The sequence below is a fragment of the Puma concolor genome, chromosome B3 (genome assembly GCF_028749965.1).
Source record: "Puma concolor isolate L17-30 chromosome B3, mPumCon1.1.hap2, whole genome shotgun sequence".
NCBI classification, from domain to species: Eukaryota; Metazoa; Chordata; class Mammalia; order Carnivora; family Felidae; genus Puma; species Puma concolor.
In genome coordinates this window covers 119431089-119447410 of record NC_141672.1, presented here as the reverse complement: position 1 = coordinate 119447410, position 16322 = coordinate 119431089, and positions in this window count along the sequence as shown.

Below are 16322 nucleotides of genomic sequence, written 5' to 3'. Positions count from 1 at the left end.
TCTCATTTTTCAAATGCTGCTTTCACTGAACTGATTTATGACCCACTAATGAATGCCAACCCAGGATACAAAACATGATATACCTATTCTTAGGAACTTTCAAAAACTGAGATTTTATCAGAATATTTTAATTACTATTATATAAGTTTCCACATAGAACATATCTTACTTTTCAGGATATCAATATAATGTGGCCAAACCTTTACTCAAACCCAAAGCAGAAACCGAGACAGAACACAAAGCAACAAGGATATTCCTGTATAGAATGACCTAACCCCATAAGAAAAGCTAATGAATGAAGAAATGTAGCAGTTGGAACCTAGTTGCTTCTGGGATCAGAGCCCAGGTAATTTATCCTTTGCCAGGTGTATTTGCTCCTTTTAAAATACAACACATAAGTCCACACAAAAACTTATACACAAGTATTCATAGCACCATTATACATAATGGCCAAAAGTGGAAACAACCCAAACGTCCATCAAATGATGGATAAATAGAAGGTGGTATATACATACAATGGAATATTACTGGGCCATAAAAAGGAATAAAGTGCTTATACATGCTACAACATGAAGGAACCTTAAAAACATTATGCTAAGAAGCCAGCCAGTCACAAAAGACAACATATCGAATAATTTATCAACGTTTATTTATTTTTGGGACAGAGAGAGACAGAGCATGAACGGGGGAGGGGCAGAGAGAGAGGGAGACACAGAATCGGAAACAGGCTCCAGGCTCTGAGCCATCAGCCCAGAGCCCGACGCGGGGCTCGAACTCACGGAGCGCGAGATCGTGACCTGGCTGAAGTCGGACGCTTAACCGACTGCGCCACCCAGGCGCCCCTCGAATAATTTATACGTAATTTCCCGAACAGGCAAATCCACAGAGTCAGAAAATAGATTATTGGTTGCCTAAGGCTAGGAAGTTGGAGGAAAATGGGAGTGGCTGCTAATGCGCATGAGGTTTCTTTCTGAAATGGCAAAAATGTTCTAAAATTCATTATGGTGATGGTTGCACAAGTCTGTGGATACAAAAGCCATTTTTTTTAATGGCTGAATTGTATGCTGTATAAATTATACCTCAATTAAACTGTTATTTTTTAATGCAGTGCCTCGCTGTTCACAACTCTCCCAGTTACTCCCCATCTCAGAGTAAAAGCCAAAGTCTTCATAGTAGCCTACCACACTCATACCTCCCTGACCATACCTCAACTCCTCTCCTCTTTGGTGTTCATTCCACTCCAGCCACACTGGCCTCTTTATGTTCCCCGACATGCCAGACACACTCAGGCCTCAGGGCTTTTTAATTATTGGCCACTTATCTGAAAGACTCAAGATTTACTCCATCTTTACTCATATATCACTTCCTCAGTGAAGCCTTCCCAAACATTTTATTTAAAATTGCAACCCATTTAGGGGCACCTGGCTGGCTCAGTCAGTACAGCACACAACTCTTGATCTCAGGGTTGAGAGTTCAAGCCCCATGCTGGGTGTAAAGATTACATACAAAATTAAATTATTTAATAAATTAAAATACATTAAATTGCAACCCATTTATCCTGACTCCCACCCCCGGCACTTCCTATCCCAGTTCTCCTCTAGAGCATTTATCACCTTATAGTATTTACTTAATTGGTATACTGTCCATCTCCCCCCCTCCGCCCACAACAAGAACATAAGCTTCATGGTGTTTGCTGGTTTCATTACGGCTATGGTCTCAGAACCTAGAACAGTACCTGGCATTCAATAAGCATTAAATACTTATTTGATAAAGCCCATGCTAAAGAATATTTGCTCACCATGTTGCCTTCCTCTCACCCTCCTACATATTCAAAGCCTTTTAACTATTCAAGGACAACTCTAAAGTCATCTTCATAAAGCCTACTCTGACATCCCCAGCTGACAGATGTCTTCTACATCTTAATTTCCAGATCACTTCATCTGTATTCACTTGTAAAACGTAGGAGATAGATAGATAGATAGATAGATAGATAGATAGATAGATAAAAATAAAAAATAAAAAGTAGGAGAAAGCACGATGTAGTAGAAAGAGTATATAGAGACACTGGAGTCAACCAAATCACTGGCTGTGACCATGAGAAGTCATTTGATCTCTTTGAGTATCAGAAGTCTCATCTATAAAAATGAAGAAGTTAAAAAAACTATGTCCTGGGGTGCCTGGGTGCTCAGTCAGTTAAGTGTCCGACTCTTCATCTCAGCTCAGGTCTTGATCTCAGGGTCATGAGTTTAAGCCCTGTGTTGGGCTCTGCGCTGGGTGTGAAGCCTACTTAAAAAAAAAAAAAAAAAAAAAAAAGGCTATGTCCTCAGTTTTCCAAAACAGATAGACAAATGGCTAATAGGAACATGAAAAGATGTTGAATATCATTAATCATTAGGGATATATAAATCACAACCACAATAAGATATCACTTCACACCCACACTCACTAGGATGGCTACAATCCCAAAGACAAACAATAACAAGTGTTGGAGACGATGTGGAAAAATTGTGGAGGCAACATAAACTTCGGAATGTCATATGCTGTAGCTGGTTTTGTAAATAATCTGGTAGTTCTTCAAAAGGTAGAGTTACTATATGACCCAGCAATTCCACTCTTCGGTATATACCCAAGAGAAATAAAGACATATGTCCACACAAAAACTTGTACACAAATGTTTATAGCATCTTTATTCATAATATTCAACAAGTGAAACCATCCAAATGTCCATCAACTGATGAATGGATAAATAAAATGTGGTATATCCACACAATAAAATAGTATTCAGCCATAAAAAGACATGAAGTTTCTGGAAAGTCAAAACTATGGAAGGGAAAAGATCAATTGTTATAGGGGTTAGGGAGAAAGGGATAAACAGGCAGAATACAAAGAATTTTTAGGGCAATGAAAGTATTCTTTAAGATATTATAATGGTGTATACATGTCATTACACATTTGTTCAAACCCATAAATACAACACCAAGAGTAAATACTAATGTAAACTATGAACTTTGGTGTGATAGGGACTTGTCAATGTAAGTTAAATCAATTTTAACAAACATTCCACTCTAGTGGGGGATGTTGATGATGGGAGAAGCAAAGCTAAGTGGAGACAGGGAACATATGGGAAATCTCCGTACTTTCCCTAAAAAAATTTTCTGTGCTCCTAAAACTGTTCTAAAACATTAAAGAGTTAAAAAAAAAAGGGGGGGGGGGAAGTGTTGATACACTACAGCATGGGTGAACATTGAAAATACTATGCTAAATGGAAGAAACCAAACAGAAAAGGCCACCTATTATATGATTCTATTAATATGAAATGCCAGAACAGACAAATCCACAGAGAAAAAAAAGTAGATTAGTGGTTGCCTACGGCTGATGCAGAAAGTGGGAAGGAGAAGAGATGACAGTCAGGAATAGAGAATGGCTGTTATGGGGTTTCATATGGGGTTTTGAAAATGTCCTAAAATTGGGGTGATGTTTGCACAATTCTGTGAATACACCAAAAAACTACTGAAATGTATACTTTAATGGCTGATTTTATGGTGTGAAATATATCGCAATAAGTTGTTTAAAAAAAAAAAAAAAACTAACACCTAATCCAGAACTTCCAAAATTTCAAGCAGTTACTACTTTCATATTTGCCATTAACTACCACCCATACTATTATTCATATAACATTTTTCCCTAAATAAAACACTTTTACTTACAATTTATTTTTTAATATTTATTTTTGAGAGAGAGCATGCACAAGCAGAGAACGAGCAGAGAGAGGGAGAGAGAGAATCCCAAACAGAATCCTATGTGGGGCTCAATCTCAGAACCATAGGATCATGACCTGAGCTGAAATCAAAAGTTGGATGCTTAACAAACTGAGCCACCCAGGTGCCCCTTTTACTTACATTTTAAAAGAAAATCTAAAATGTTACCATAAACAAAAAAATCAGTTAATATAAAAAAATGGATGTGGCAAATATTTGGCAGTGCTCCTCAAATAAATTTGAGAAACTCTAGGCTACAGCAAAACAATGGGCAAGCAGAAAATGGAGCACAAAAAATAAACAAGTCAGTAAACGGGAAACGGACCCTGGGCCAGAGATTTCAAAACAAGTAGCTGCCAATGATAAACTGAAGTGTCACTTGTCCTAGCCTGCTCTACAGTCCCAGAAAGTCTGTGGAAACACCTGAGTCCTACAAATGGAAATGGGAAGATTGGCTCAAGGGCCAGGAAAGGCCTGCCTCTCTTCATCTGAGTTTAGGTACGCAGGTTGTGAAAGGGCAAGAAGCAAATGGCAGGCCCAAATGGTGAGAAGCCTGTTAGTAACTCTAAAAAATATAAACCCATCTAACAGAAACCAGGTGAGTACATCCATGAATTGTTCTCATGTTCGCCAATAAATTCTAGCAAAGCTGGGGTTTACAATCTCCGGTGTCCACAAAGTCTACCACTCATGTACTTGCATTTTCTGAAATTGAAGACAATCCAAGTATTTCCCTGAGTCTGGTAAACAATGCTGTCACAGGCATACTCAAAAACTACCGGGGCGCCCGGGTGGCGCAGTCGGTTAAGCGTCCGACTTCAGCCAGGTCACGATCTCGCACTCCGTGAGTTCGAACCCCGCGTCAGGCTCTGGGCTGATGGCTCAGAGCCTGGAGCCTGTTTCCGATTCTGTGTCTCCCTCTCTCTCTGCCCCTCCCCCATTCATGCTCTGTCTCTCTCTGTCCCAAAAATAAAAATAAACGTTGAAAAAAAAAAAAAATTTTAAAAAACTACCAGTAATTGTTCACAGCTTTGCGAAGTGGAAAATTAAGTGTATTATGGCAAAATAAGTACTTTGAAGAATATAGACATTTTATTTATAATTCCAGTTGTTTAATGAAGTTTTCAATTCTGAGCACTTCCATATATACTACCATGAATAAATCACACAGGATGAATTTATCTTCTCCCATGAACCTGGCATGCCTCTTTGAAAAAACCAAAACTACCTCTCTTTTGCAATACTATATTAAATAGGCCTAACACATACTGAAATCTTTACAAATGAAATACCTCTGAGATATGCTTCCAAACAATGAAAGGGGATTAGCTTTTATGAGACAAAATTGTCCATGCATACATAATTACTGAAATAGAAAATTGGTACATAGCAATTAATTCTACTATTCTAATTCACGTTTTCAAAACATATAATGAACTTACTATTGAAGAAATTATCATTAAAAAGTAATCATTATTTTAGCAAAGCTCCATGAAATCTTTATGTCCAGAATAAAGTCTTTCTATAAATCATTTCCTTCTAATAATTTAAGGTGGCCTCACCAGTGAACTGCAGATCTTTTTGCTTTTCCCATAATATCTACTGCCAAAGCCAAACATGTGTGTGAAAAAGGTTACCATCCCAGCATAAAACTGGAAACAGATTTTTACTACTTATTTTGTTATTCAAGCCATTTGCAGTTCTCACTTCTACAATTTCAGAAACATGAATTTCACAATGGATATCAGGTTGCACCATTAGAGAAAATTCTGTTTAACTTCCCACTTACCACCACCATCTAAGTGTTTAAAGAATGTTCACATGGGATTCCCAAGTAACTTTTGTTTCTCCTTTAAAACTAGGTTGAGTTGTGGCTAGGTAGGAAGGTGAAAGAAAAGATAGAATATCAACCCCCTTCATCTTAACATTCCTGTAAAGTAGTTAAGTGAAGCTTTTAATAAAGTTAACATCAAATCAACCTTTCAGTGATTAAGTATCTATGAAGCCCTAAGGATATTTTTTAAATCTATGTTTAAAACACTATATCCTTTGAACCTTAGTAACCAAAATTATTTATAAATGCATTTGTATAGCAACATTGATTATGCGTCCATGCACAATCCACCAGGTGGACTAACGTAAAGTGGTTAACTACAGAGAACAAAAAAATTGCAGCTCAAGGGAATGCGGAGAAGGAAGAGGCAAGCATTTGTTGGGGGCTTACTATGGGCGAGGAGCAGTTCTTAATGCTGTACACATATCTCATTTACTTGCTATCAACAAATTTATGAGGTGAATCACATTATCTCTATTTTACAGATGAGGAAACCACGGCTCAGAAAAATTAAGTAATCTGCCAAAGGACAAGTAGTGAAGCTGGGATTCAAACTCAAATCAGTCTGCCTTCAAAGCCCTCATTCTCACACTTCTTCCCACAAAGAAACTTTCCAAGTCATATTAAAAATTGACTCTCTGATTAATTAAAATATTAATTCCTTAGTGAATATTACTCAGATCATTTCCATATGTGGCATAAATCAATCTGCACCCAACACATTTTGAGGAAAAGTCATAGCTAGAAAAAAATACAAGGGCCAGGGCACCAAAATAAACCAGAGTGGGATAATGGTCAGATTACCAACCCAAGGTATAAAAGCATCATCCCAGATCAACGATTCACCAGCTGGTGACCCTGGGGCAAGTAATAACGTCTCTGAACCTTAGTTTCCCCATTCATAAAATGAACATAACGCCTAGCCCACCCTTCTACCTTGGATTATGAGAATGAAATAGCTAATGTTGGTGAAATCAATGTGTAAACCATACCAAACTATGGTACTTACAAGGAATTGCTATCTATTCACTAAGATGACTATAATGAACAGCCATTTTCATGGAAAATATCTCGGCACATATAGAAGGAGGGAACAATCCACGAGCAACAGGAAACTGGTCTCAGGCAGGCAGCCCCATCCCAGCGGGAGCCACTTGACAGCAGCAGGTGCTCAGAGAACCAGTTTTCTGACTGCTTTCTAAAAATCCCTTCACTCACTGGAGCGGGGGGAAGGAGCACTAACACAGGCAGAAGGCTGGGTCCTAATACTCCCAGGTGTGAGGCACTGGTTCAAGTCTTCACCCTTCCAGGCCTCAGTTTACGAATTTGTAAGACAATTCCCGCCCTGCTTCCCAAGCCGAGCTAAGACCTGAATCATCAAGCAGGGAAAGCGTGGTAAACCCTGCGGAGAATGAAATGATGGCGATCACCTGTCAAATGAAGGGCTGGGTGGGAGTCTCCTATGGAAACCCCTTGCAGTTTGGACATTCCAGAAGCCTCAACACGCGCACCACCGCGTACTCAGTGAAGGGGTGAGGCAGTACCCATCCCCACCTTCACCCCCACCCCAGTTGAACCCGCAGCGCAGGCCGGGAGCCTGCCTACCCTCGCCCCCAGGCCTTCTCAGAGGAACCCCGGGCCCTCCCGAGCAGCCGTGGCTCCCCTCCCCCAGCAGCGATCGCTGACCCTCTCCGCCCACACTGCCAGGTGAGGGGAGAGGGTGAAGGGGAGTACCCGCCGCCATTTTGTCCCTTGGACCCCGCAACGCATTCCGCCCGGCCAGGCCCCAGCCCCGGGCCTCCTGGGTCTGCGCTACGCGCGCCCCTCGCGGACACTCACCCCCGGCAGCCCTGCGCAGTTCGGGGCGGCTCCGAGCGTCCCGCCGGGAAAGGGGCGGGGCGGGAGGGGCGGCTACGGGGGGCGGGGCAGCTGCCGGAGCACCACGTGACCCCCAGCCGGGGCCGTGCTGCTCCCCTCCCTAGTTGCGGCCTCCCGCGCGCAGGCGCAGCCAGGTTCGCGCCGACCGGCCGAGAAGGCGGGGAGACTTGGCGTGGGTTGGCTTTCGTTGTACCGGCGCGGTTGCTTCGGTGGAGCTCTTCCCTTCGGTAGGCTGCATTCTCACCGCGGCTTTTAGCCACAATCTTGGATTCAGTCCCTTCCCTCCGCCTGTCTTATCGTCACAGTCCCACAGATAACGACCTAGAGGTCCGCCTTACAAAAATCTATACTTGTGAAAACGCTTTGGAAAAGCACGCAGCACTACACCAAGCATTGCTTACCCTCCGCGATAAACCTTTTTTCATCCCCTGCGTGCCAGCCTTGAAAGGCTCAAAGTACAAGGATCTACCAAATGTTTTCTCTACCTCAAAGACGAAATAAACACACCAATTAAATAATTTAACGATGTTTAAATCATAGTTCTGAATGAAATAGAAAAACTCCGCGCAGACCGTAATTATCAAATGAATATTCCTCATCACTTTTCATCCACCTGGGAAGTTCAGACTCTACCTTTCCCTCTCCCTTGTTACCCACAATAAGCAGAAGTCATGGAATCTAATGGAGTCTGCCTCACAAATAGACTATAAACGCTGTTGAAGGCAGGAACCATATTAAATGGCTATGTTCTGGTTCCTTTCCCCTTTTGCCTTCTTAGAAAATTTCTTTTATTTATTTAACAACTGTTTGTAGGGCATTTACCATATGACAAATGGTATTTTAGATGGTTGGAGTTAATAAGTAAAAAAAACATTAAAAATGCCTGCCTTCTAGGGCACCTGGGTAGCTCAGTTCTTTAAGTATCTGACTCTTGGTTTTGGCTCAGGTCCTGATCTCATGGTTCTTGGGTTCAAGCCGTGCATTGGGCTCTGAGCTGACAGTGTGGAACCTGCTTGGAATTCTCTCTCTCTCTCTCTCTCTCTCTCTCTCTCTCGAAATAAATAAACATTTTTTTAAATGCTTGCCTTGGGGTGCCTGGGTGGCTCAGTTGGTTAAGCATCCAACTTCAGCTCAGGTCATGATCTCACACACAGCTCATGGGTTCCAGCCCTGCACCTCCAGCTCTGTGATGACAGCTCAGAGCCTGGAGCCTGCTTCCAATTCCATGTCTCTATCTTTCTCTGCCCTTCCCTGACCCCCACCCCCCCCCCCCCAAGCTCATGGCCTCTCTCTCTTTCACAAAAATAAACATTTTTAAAACAATGCTTTAAAAAATAAAATAAAAATAAATAAAGATGCCTGCCTTCTTGGAGCCAGCTGGAGACAATAAATAGTGAACATATAAGTAAATTACATGATAATGTGATAAGCACTACAGTAAACAAAGTGAGTAGGATAAGAAGGATGGAGTAGGGAACATACTGCAATTTCATAAAGTGTAGTCAAGGCTTTTATTCCTCTAATCAACTATTCCTTTTCTCCTCTCTTTTAATTCCCATAAGGGTTTAAACAACCTCTCCCATCTTGAAATGTCCCACCCAACAAACCCCATTTCAACCTCCACTTTATTTTTCTTCTTTGCAGATCTGCCCTTCACAACTACATTTCTCCAGTGTAGGATGTCTCTACTTCATCAACTACAACTCATGTCTAATAACTAGTGTTATTGCACTCTGGTTTCTTCCCTACCGCCCTATGAAAACCATTCTTTCCAAAGTCACTAGGGCTCACCTGACTACAGATGCTTTGGATGTATTCATCATGACCTAATTTAATTTCTCTGCAAATTTTGACACTTCTTCCTTCTGGAAACACTTTTTCCTCACCTACCATTTTTACTCTCTTGATCTCACTTTTTCATCTCTAACCACCCTTTCTTCATCTCTTTTGAAGTCTCCTCTTATTTTTCTCATCTCTTAAATGTTGGTATCCCTCAGGGATAGGTGCAAGCCCTCTCTTTTCCCACTGGACACACTCTCTGGGTGATTGCTTCTTTTTACATAATTTCAGTTAGCATTTTTGTGCTCTAGATTTCCCAGTATATATTTCCAGGCCTGATCTCTGCTCCTGAGCTTCAGATCTACATGGTTAACTACCTGGTTAGTTCCACTTGAGCCTCTCAAAACCAACAAGATGAAAATAAAAACACTCATTATCTTTCTTATATACATGTAAAACAGCCTTATGGGATATAATTTACATACCACACAATTCACCCACTTAATGTATTCAGTGGTTTTAAAAACATTTACAGGATTGTGCAATCATCACTACAGTCAATTTTAGAAGATTTTCATCACTCCAGAAAGAAACCTCATATTCATTAATAGTCACTTGCCCATTTTCCCTCAATTCCCTATTCATTTCATGTGAAGGGAATCATGCAATATGTGGTATTTTGTGACTGGCCTCTTTCACTCAGGATAATGTTTTCAAAGCACAACCACACTATAACATGTATCAATACTTCAATCCTTTTTTGTGGCTGAATAATATTCCATTGTATGGATATACCACATTTTATTTATCCATTCATTAGTTGAAGGACATTTAGGTATCACTACTTTTTCACTATTATGAATAATATTGCTATGAACATTTGCGTATAAGTTTTGGGTGGACATATGTTTTCATTTCTCTTGGGTATAGACCTAGGAGTGGAATTGCTGGGTCATATGCTAATTCTATGTTCAACTTTCTTAAAAACTGCCAGACTATTTCCAAAACCAGCTGCACCATTTTACATTCCTACCTGCAGTTTACAAGGGTTCCAATTTCTCCACACTTTTTCCAACCGTTGTATCATCTGTCTTTTGGATTACAGCCATCCTAGTGGGTAAAGTGTGGTTGTGATTTATATTCTCCTAATGACTAATTATGTTCAACTGCTTTTCATGTGCTTATTGGCCATTTGTGTATGTCCCTGAAGAAATGTCTACTCAAATCCTTTGGTCATTTTTTAATTGGATTACCACTCATTAACTTTAAAAAAAAATTTTTTTTAATGTTTATTTATTTTTGAGAGAGGGAGAGACAGAGTGCAAGCTGGGGAGGGGCAGAGAGAGAGAGGGAGACACAGAATCCGAAGCAGGCTCCAGACTCTGAGCTGTCCGCACAGACCCCAACACGGGACTCAAACTCACAAACCGTGAGATCATGACCCTAGCTGAACTCAGACACTCAACTGACTGAGCCACCCAGGCGCCCCACAGCTCATTAACTTTTGCCACAAAATCTGTTCTGATTATTGTTCTGCCAAATATTCTGGTGCCCTTCCATGAAATGCCCCTTCCTCAGCCCCACCAATGGCAGACTTGACCAGGTGACTTGCTTTGACCAATAAAATGTGAGAAGAAGGATCAATTCCAAGCAGAAATTTTAAAATCCAGCTTGTGGGTTCACCATGTCTCTTTTCTGTCTGCCACAAGATCGGTGATTTATTTCAGAGAAAAGTTGTTCCATCAACCTGGGTTCCAGAGTGAAGATGGCATGGAACAGAACCAGATTATGTCACTGCATGATTCCCCAATGGATATGCAGCATTTATTTTGGTAAGCCACTCAGATGCTTGGTACATTTGTTACTGCACCATAACCTAGCCTGTGCTAAAGTATCACTTGTCCCATGTGCTGTGTGGATCTACTATCTCTCCAGCCTCCTTAACATGGCCCACAAGGCTTGAATCAGGCCTGATAACTTCTTCAACCTCATTTCCAGGCCATTTCCTCAACCAGCCAGACAAAATACAGTACACTGAAACCCTGAAATTCATTTCTTCCTCTTTGTTCAAGTTTTTCCTTATTACTGGAATAGTAATAGCTAATTTTGCCTAAGAATTTTCTATGTGCAAGACTATAGAGACAGAGTCTTATTTCATCTGAAAAAAAACCCTGAGAATTAGGTAACTTCTACTATTTTACAAATCAAGAAAGGCCCTAGATTTACTTTTCCTAGGGCAGACAGCTAGAAGGGGGTAGCACTAGGATTTGAAACCAGGTCTCTTTGACTCCAAAGCTCCTCTTTGAATCATTAGGCTATAATAATAGCTAAAGGGAGTTAGCTTTTCTTCAGTATTTACTGTAGGAGGCACCATGCTGAGGCACTTCGCATGGACTGTATTTAATCCACGTAAAGAACTTATATGAGGGGCACCTGGCTGGCTCAGTCGGAAGAGTGTGTGATTCTTGATCTCAGGGTTGTGGGTTCGAGCCCCACATTGGATGTGGAGATTACTTAAATAAATAAATAAATAAATAAATAAATAAATAAGAAATTATATGAAATGGAAGTGTAGTATAGAATAGTGGTATCCCATAGCAGTTAAGACTCTGATTTTGGAGTCAGATTATGTAATTGTGTGTTCTTGAGAAAATTATTAAACATCTCTAAACTCTATCTTCCTCATCTGTAAAATGGAGCAATAAGATATACCTAAGTGGGTTTTGTATTAAATTAATCAATTTTTAGAAAGCAGTTAGAATAGTTTAGCATATAGAGATCAAAGTATAACAGTTCCCTCAGGTGTCATCTCCAGTGGCCAATGCACCTCTTCCACGGCAGTAGCTCCAACTGGAAATCTCTGGCCGTGATTCTGGATTTTCCCTGACAGCCTTGACTTTGAGGTTCTGATACCAGCACCCCATTCCATTGTTCACCAAGGGATTAATTTTCTCACCTATTTAGTGAGTGACTTACTAGGAGTTCACCTCCTAGTAAGTGGAAAGTAGAATTCTAGTAATCCATGGCAGGCAATGGTAGTGTAATCACTTAAATTAATATCTGTGGTTGCTTGAAATAAAATGCCAGATGGAGGTAAGGGAATTGAAAATTCTGGAGCCTGCTGTACTCTGCCATGAAAGTAATGATAATCACAAGGACTATAGAGTAAGTTGACAACTTCGCAAGCATTAGGAAGCTACTAAATGCTAAAATTAGTGCTTTAAACTCTCAGCTCATGGCTGAGAATCTCTTATTTCTTATGGCCTAAGGACAGACCATGGCTTAGGATCAGAACCAAATTTATTTGTGCAAGTTGCTAGGGTAAAATGAAATTGAACTCACAGGTTTTCTAAGTCACTGTGTTAAATATAGGACATAGATTGGAAAGAAGTGGGATTCTGAGACTTAGGATGGGGACATTTGAGGGGACCTCAGACTAGCCCCATAAATATCCCTGAGATCCCTATTCTATCTTAGGAAACTGACATTCCCTTGTTTAATGATTCTGTATGCAGCAGTTGCCTGGCAAAGAGATGTCTATTCTCTCCAGATACTATCCACCACCCCTCATTACCTCCAAACCCACTTCTATAATCAAATCCAGGAACCCAGAACAGAATTGTAAGGTCTATTTCAGAAAACAAAACAAAACAAAACAAAACAAAACTTATACGCTCAAAGAATTGCAATATCTTGTGCATTTACATTAGCAGTAACCTGGAAAACTATATGGAGTAGATTCTAAGGATGTTACATCAGAAAAGATAGAATATATTTGACAAGCCAGGCTAAATTTAAATACATATGTCCTTACCTGAGATCCCAATTTTGATATACTAAGTTGAGTATCTGATGGTTTACTTGGTTGGTTGACTTCAATGAAGCTGAGATGCCGGAAATTCACCTCACATAATATGGAGAAATGAATGTAAAGAGTCCTATTCAAAAGGGCCAAGCCATAGAATATACGAAAGCATCAAGGTGATGGGAATGTTGGAGTGGATTTGTTATGTGTAACCTGCTCACCCTTTTCCTGACTATGTTGCGTGAAAGGGACCAGAGGGCACTAAGGTACTGAGAAAACATTAGTGAGAGAAACATAGGCATCCTTGAAAGCTCTGAAATGACTATCCTTTCTAGAGCAAGGATGGGTTTTCTGATTTCAGTGGTAATGTTGGCAGAGTGGCAGAGGCCATGTGTCAATACTTAACCATCAGAGACAAGGGGGCACGATTACCATAATGGACAACAGGGGCAAAGTGGCATTTGGAATGTTTTGACCCTCAAGGATATGTGGGGGTGCTTCCCTGATGACAAGGTCTTTAGGAATGAAATAGATGGGCAGCCTACTAAAGTATTACTTGATATATACAACTGGGAAAACTATAGGTCTAGTGTACAAAGACCTGACTTGAGTTGTTACAAAAGGAAGTCATAGCCTCTCATTTAGTTGCAGACCTAAGTTATGCCACATACCCAGGGCCCAGTGATTGAAGGAGAAACTGGGTCTTCTTGAGGAAAGACACTGCAACATTGTCATGACTACATACTATAAATATATCTCCAAGTCTTTCCCAAAAGAACCTGTGACTATTAACAAGATGAGTGAGCACTGAAGAAAGGAACATAACTAGACTTTTGAAGGATTATTAGATGCTGCTCTGAATTCATGCACATCCTTGGGGACCTGCTATATTCTGCCATGTGTTAGTAATGATAATCACAAGGACTATAGAGTAAGGTAACAACTTCACAAGCATTAGGCAGCTTAGATTAAAGCTGAATAGATGGAGGGCTTTGGGTGATCAGATGATAAGCTAAATGTATATCCAAGTCCACCACACAGAGAGCTCAATGGCCTCTGTAGATATATTCTAAGGCAATTTCTAGGTCCTAAATGCATATTTGGGCTAGATGTTCGTAACTGGCAAATTCTCTGCACTGGCTCCCTGACCCATAATGAACGGGCTACCATGGTATGTACGACCAAGCAGAAGCCCCTGGAACTGCTCTTCCCTAACAAAATAGTAAGCCAAAGGTAATATCACATCCCTGTGGGAAATGCAGGAATTCGTGCCACCATCAAAGATTTGATAGATGCAGGAGTGATGATTCTCAACACACTTCTATTTAACTCCTATGTTTGACAGTGACAAAGCTAGATGGTGGCTTCACTTGCGGCTTCCGATCCATATATGGCACCTTTTCTGGAACAAGTCAACATAGTCCTGCCATCTAGTATGCTGCTATTATCTGACAAATCATTCTCCCCTCATATCAATTAGCAGCAAAGTTTCAGCTGTCGGCAATACACCTTTACAGTCTTACTTCAGGGCCATGTCAACTCTCAAACTTTTGTCACAGTCTAGCCCACAGGGATCTTGATCATCCCATAGAACATCACTCTGATCTACTACATTGATAACACCATGCTGATTGGCTTGGTGAACAGGAAGTAGCAAATATTCTTAGTAAGACACATGAATGCCAGAAATACAAAAACTCAGTGAAAGGATTGTTGGAATATCTCCCTATAGCAGTGGTTCTCAACCAGAAGCAATTTTGTCCCCAAGGGAACATTTAACAGGCAATATCTAGAGAGATTTTTTGGTTGTTACAACTGAGAGTAAGGGAGTTAGTGGCTACTGGCATCTAGTGGGTAGAAGCCAAAAATGCTGCTAAATATCCTGCAATGCACAGGACAGCTCCCCACAACCAAGAATTATCAAGCCCAAATGTTAAGACTGAGGTTGAGAATCCCTGCCTTAAAGTGAAAGAGAAGTTTCTATACTTTGCACATCCTAACACTAAGAAAGAGGCACAATCTTGGTGAGCCTTTGAATTTTGGAGGCAACATATATACCATATTTGGGTATATTTCTTTGACCCATTTACTGAGAAACCTGTGTTCCCAGGAAATGAAAGTCTCTGCCACTCCAGCCTAATGATTCAGAAGATCCAAAGTGTCTGTGGCAAGTAAGGATACTGTTTGGACCCTCTGGCAAACCCCAATAAGATATCTGATGCACAGAATTTTAGGATTTTGAACACAATACCATGTTCTCCTCTGCTGAAAGGGCACTGGATTCTGGTAGAGACCATGTCTTGATGACATCAAGATCGATGTGATCTCAGCTGCCATTCTTTTTTTTTTTTTAATGTTTATTCATTTATTTTGAGAGGGGTGAGGGGCAGAGAAAGAGAGGGAGAGAGAGAATCCCAAGCATGCTCCACACTGTCAGTGCAGAGCCTGACGCAGGGCTTGATCTCCCAAACTGTGAGATCATGACCTGAGCCAAAATCAAGAGTCAGATGCTTAACCACTTAACTGACTGAGCCACCCAGGCACCCCATGCCATTCTTGGACTGCCATAAGATTGGGCATACATAGCAATAAACCATCATCAATTGAAAATGGTATAGAAAAGATTACACTTGAGCAGACCAGGAGGTTGCATGGGCAGGTGGCTCAGACCCCACGGCCTCATGAAGAGTTCCCTATAACCAGTTGTCACAGAGGGAAAAAAAACCTGGGCCTAGTTTAAAAATGGGTTTGCACAATATGTTGGCATCAGGTGGAAGTGGACTGCTGGACTATCACCATTCCATTCAGGAATCACTCTGAAGGAAAATGGTGAAAGTCAACTCTCTCCCCAAATAGGGAGAACTTTGGGCAGCACTTCTGGATGCCCATTTGCCTGAAGAAAACATGGTCCAAAGTACAAACCTCTTCTGGCTCATGGGTAGTAATTAGTTATTATGCCTGTTACTCAGAGACTTGGAAAGAATCATATTGGAATATTGATAACAAAGAAACCTGTGGAAGAGGTATGTGGATAGATCTCTCAAAATTGGCCAGTAGGATGAGGATTTTTGCTTCTCATGTGAATGCTTATCAAAAGGCATTCACTGAAGAGAGGGCTCTCAATATAACCACGTGAATGACCCACTCACTCTATGAACTATGGTCAGATCCTTTATTAAGCCACCTCAGCCTGGTTCAGTGGGCCTGTGTACTAATAGCCATGGAAGCAGGGGTGAGAATCATCAGAGAATAACTGACCTAGTAGATT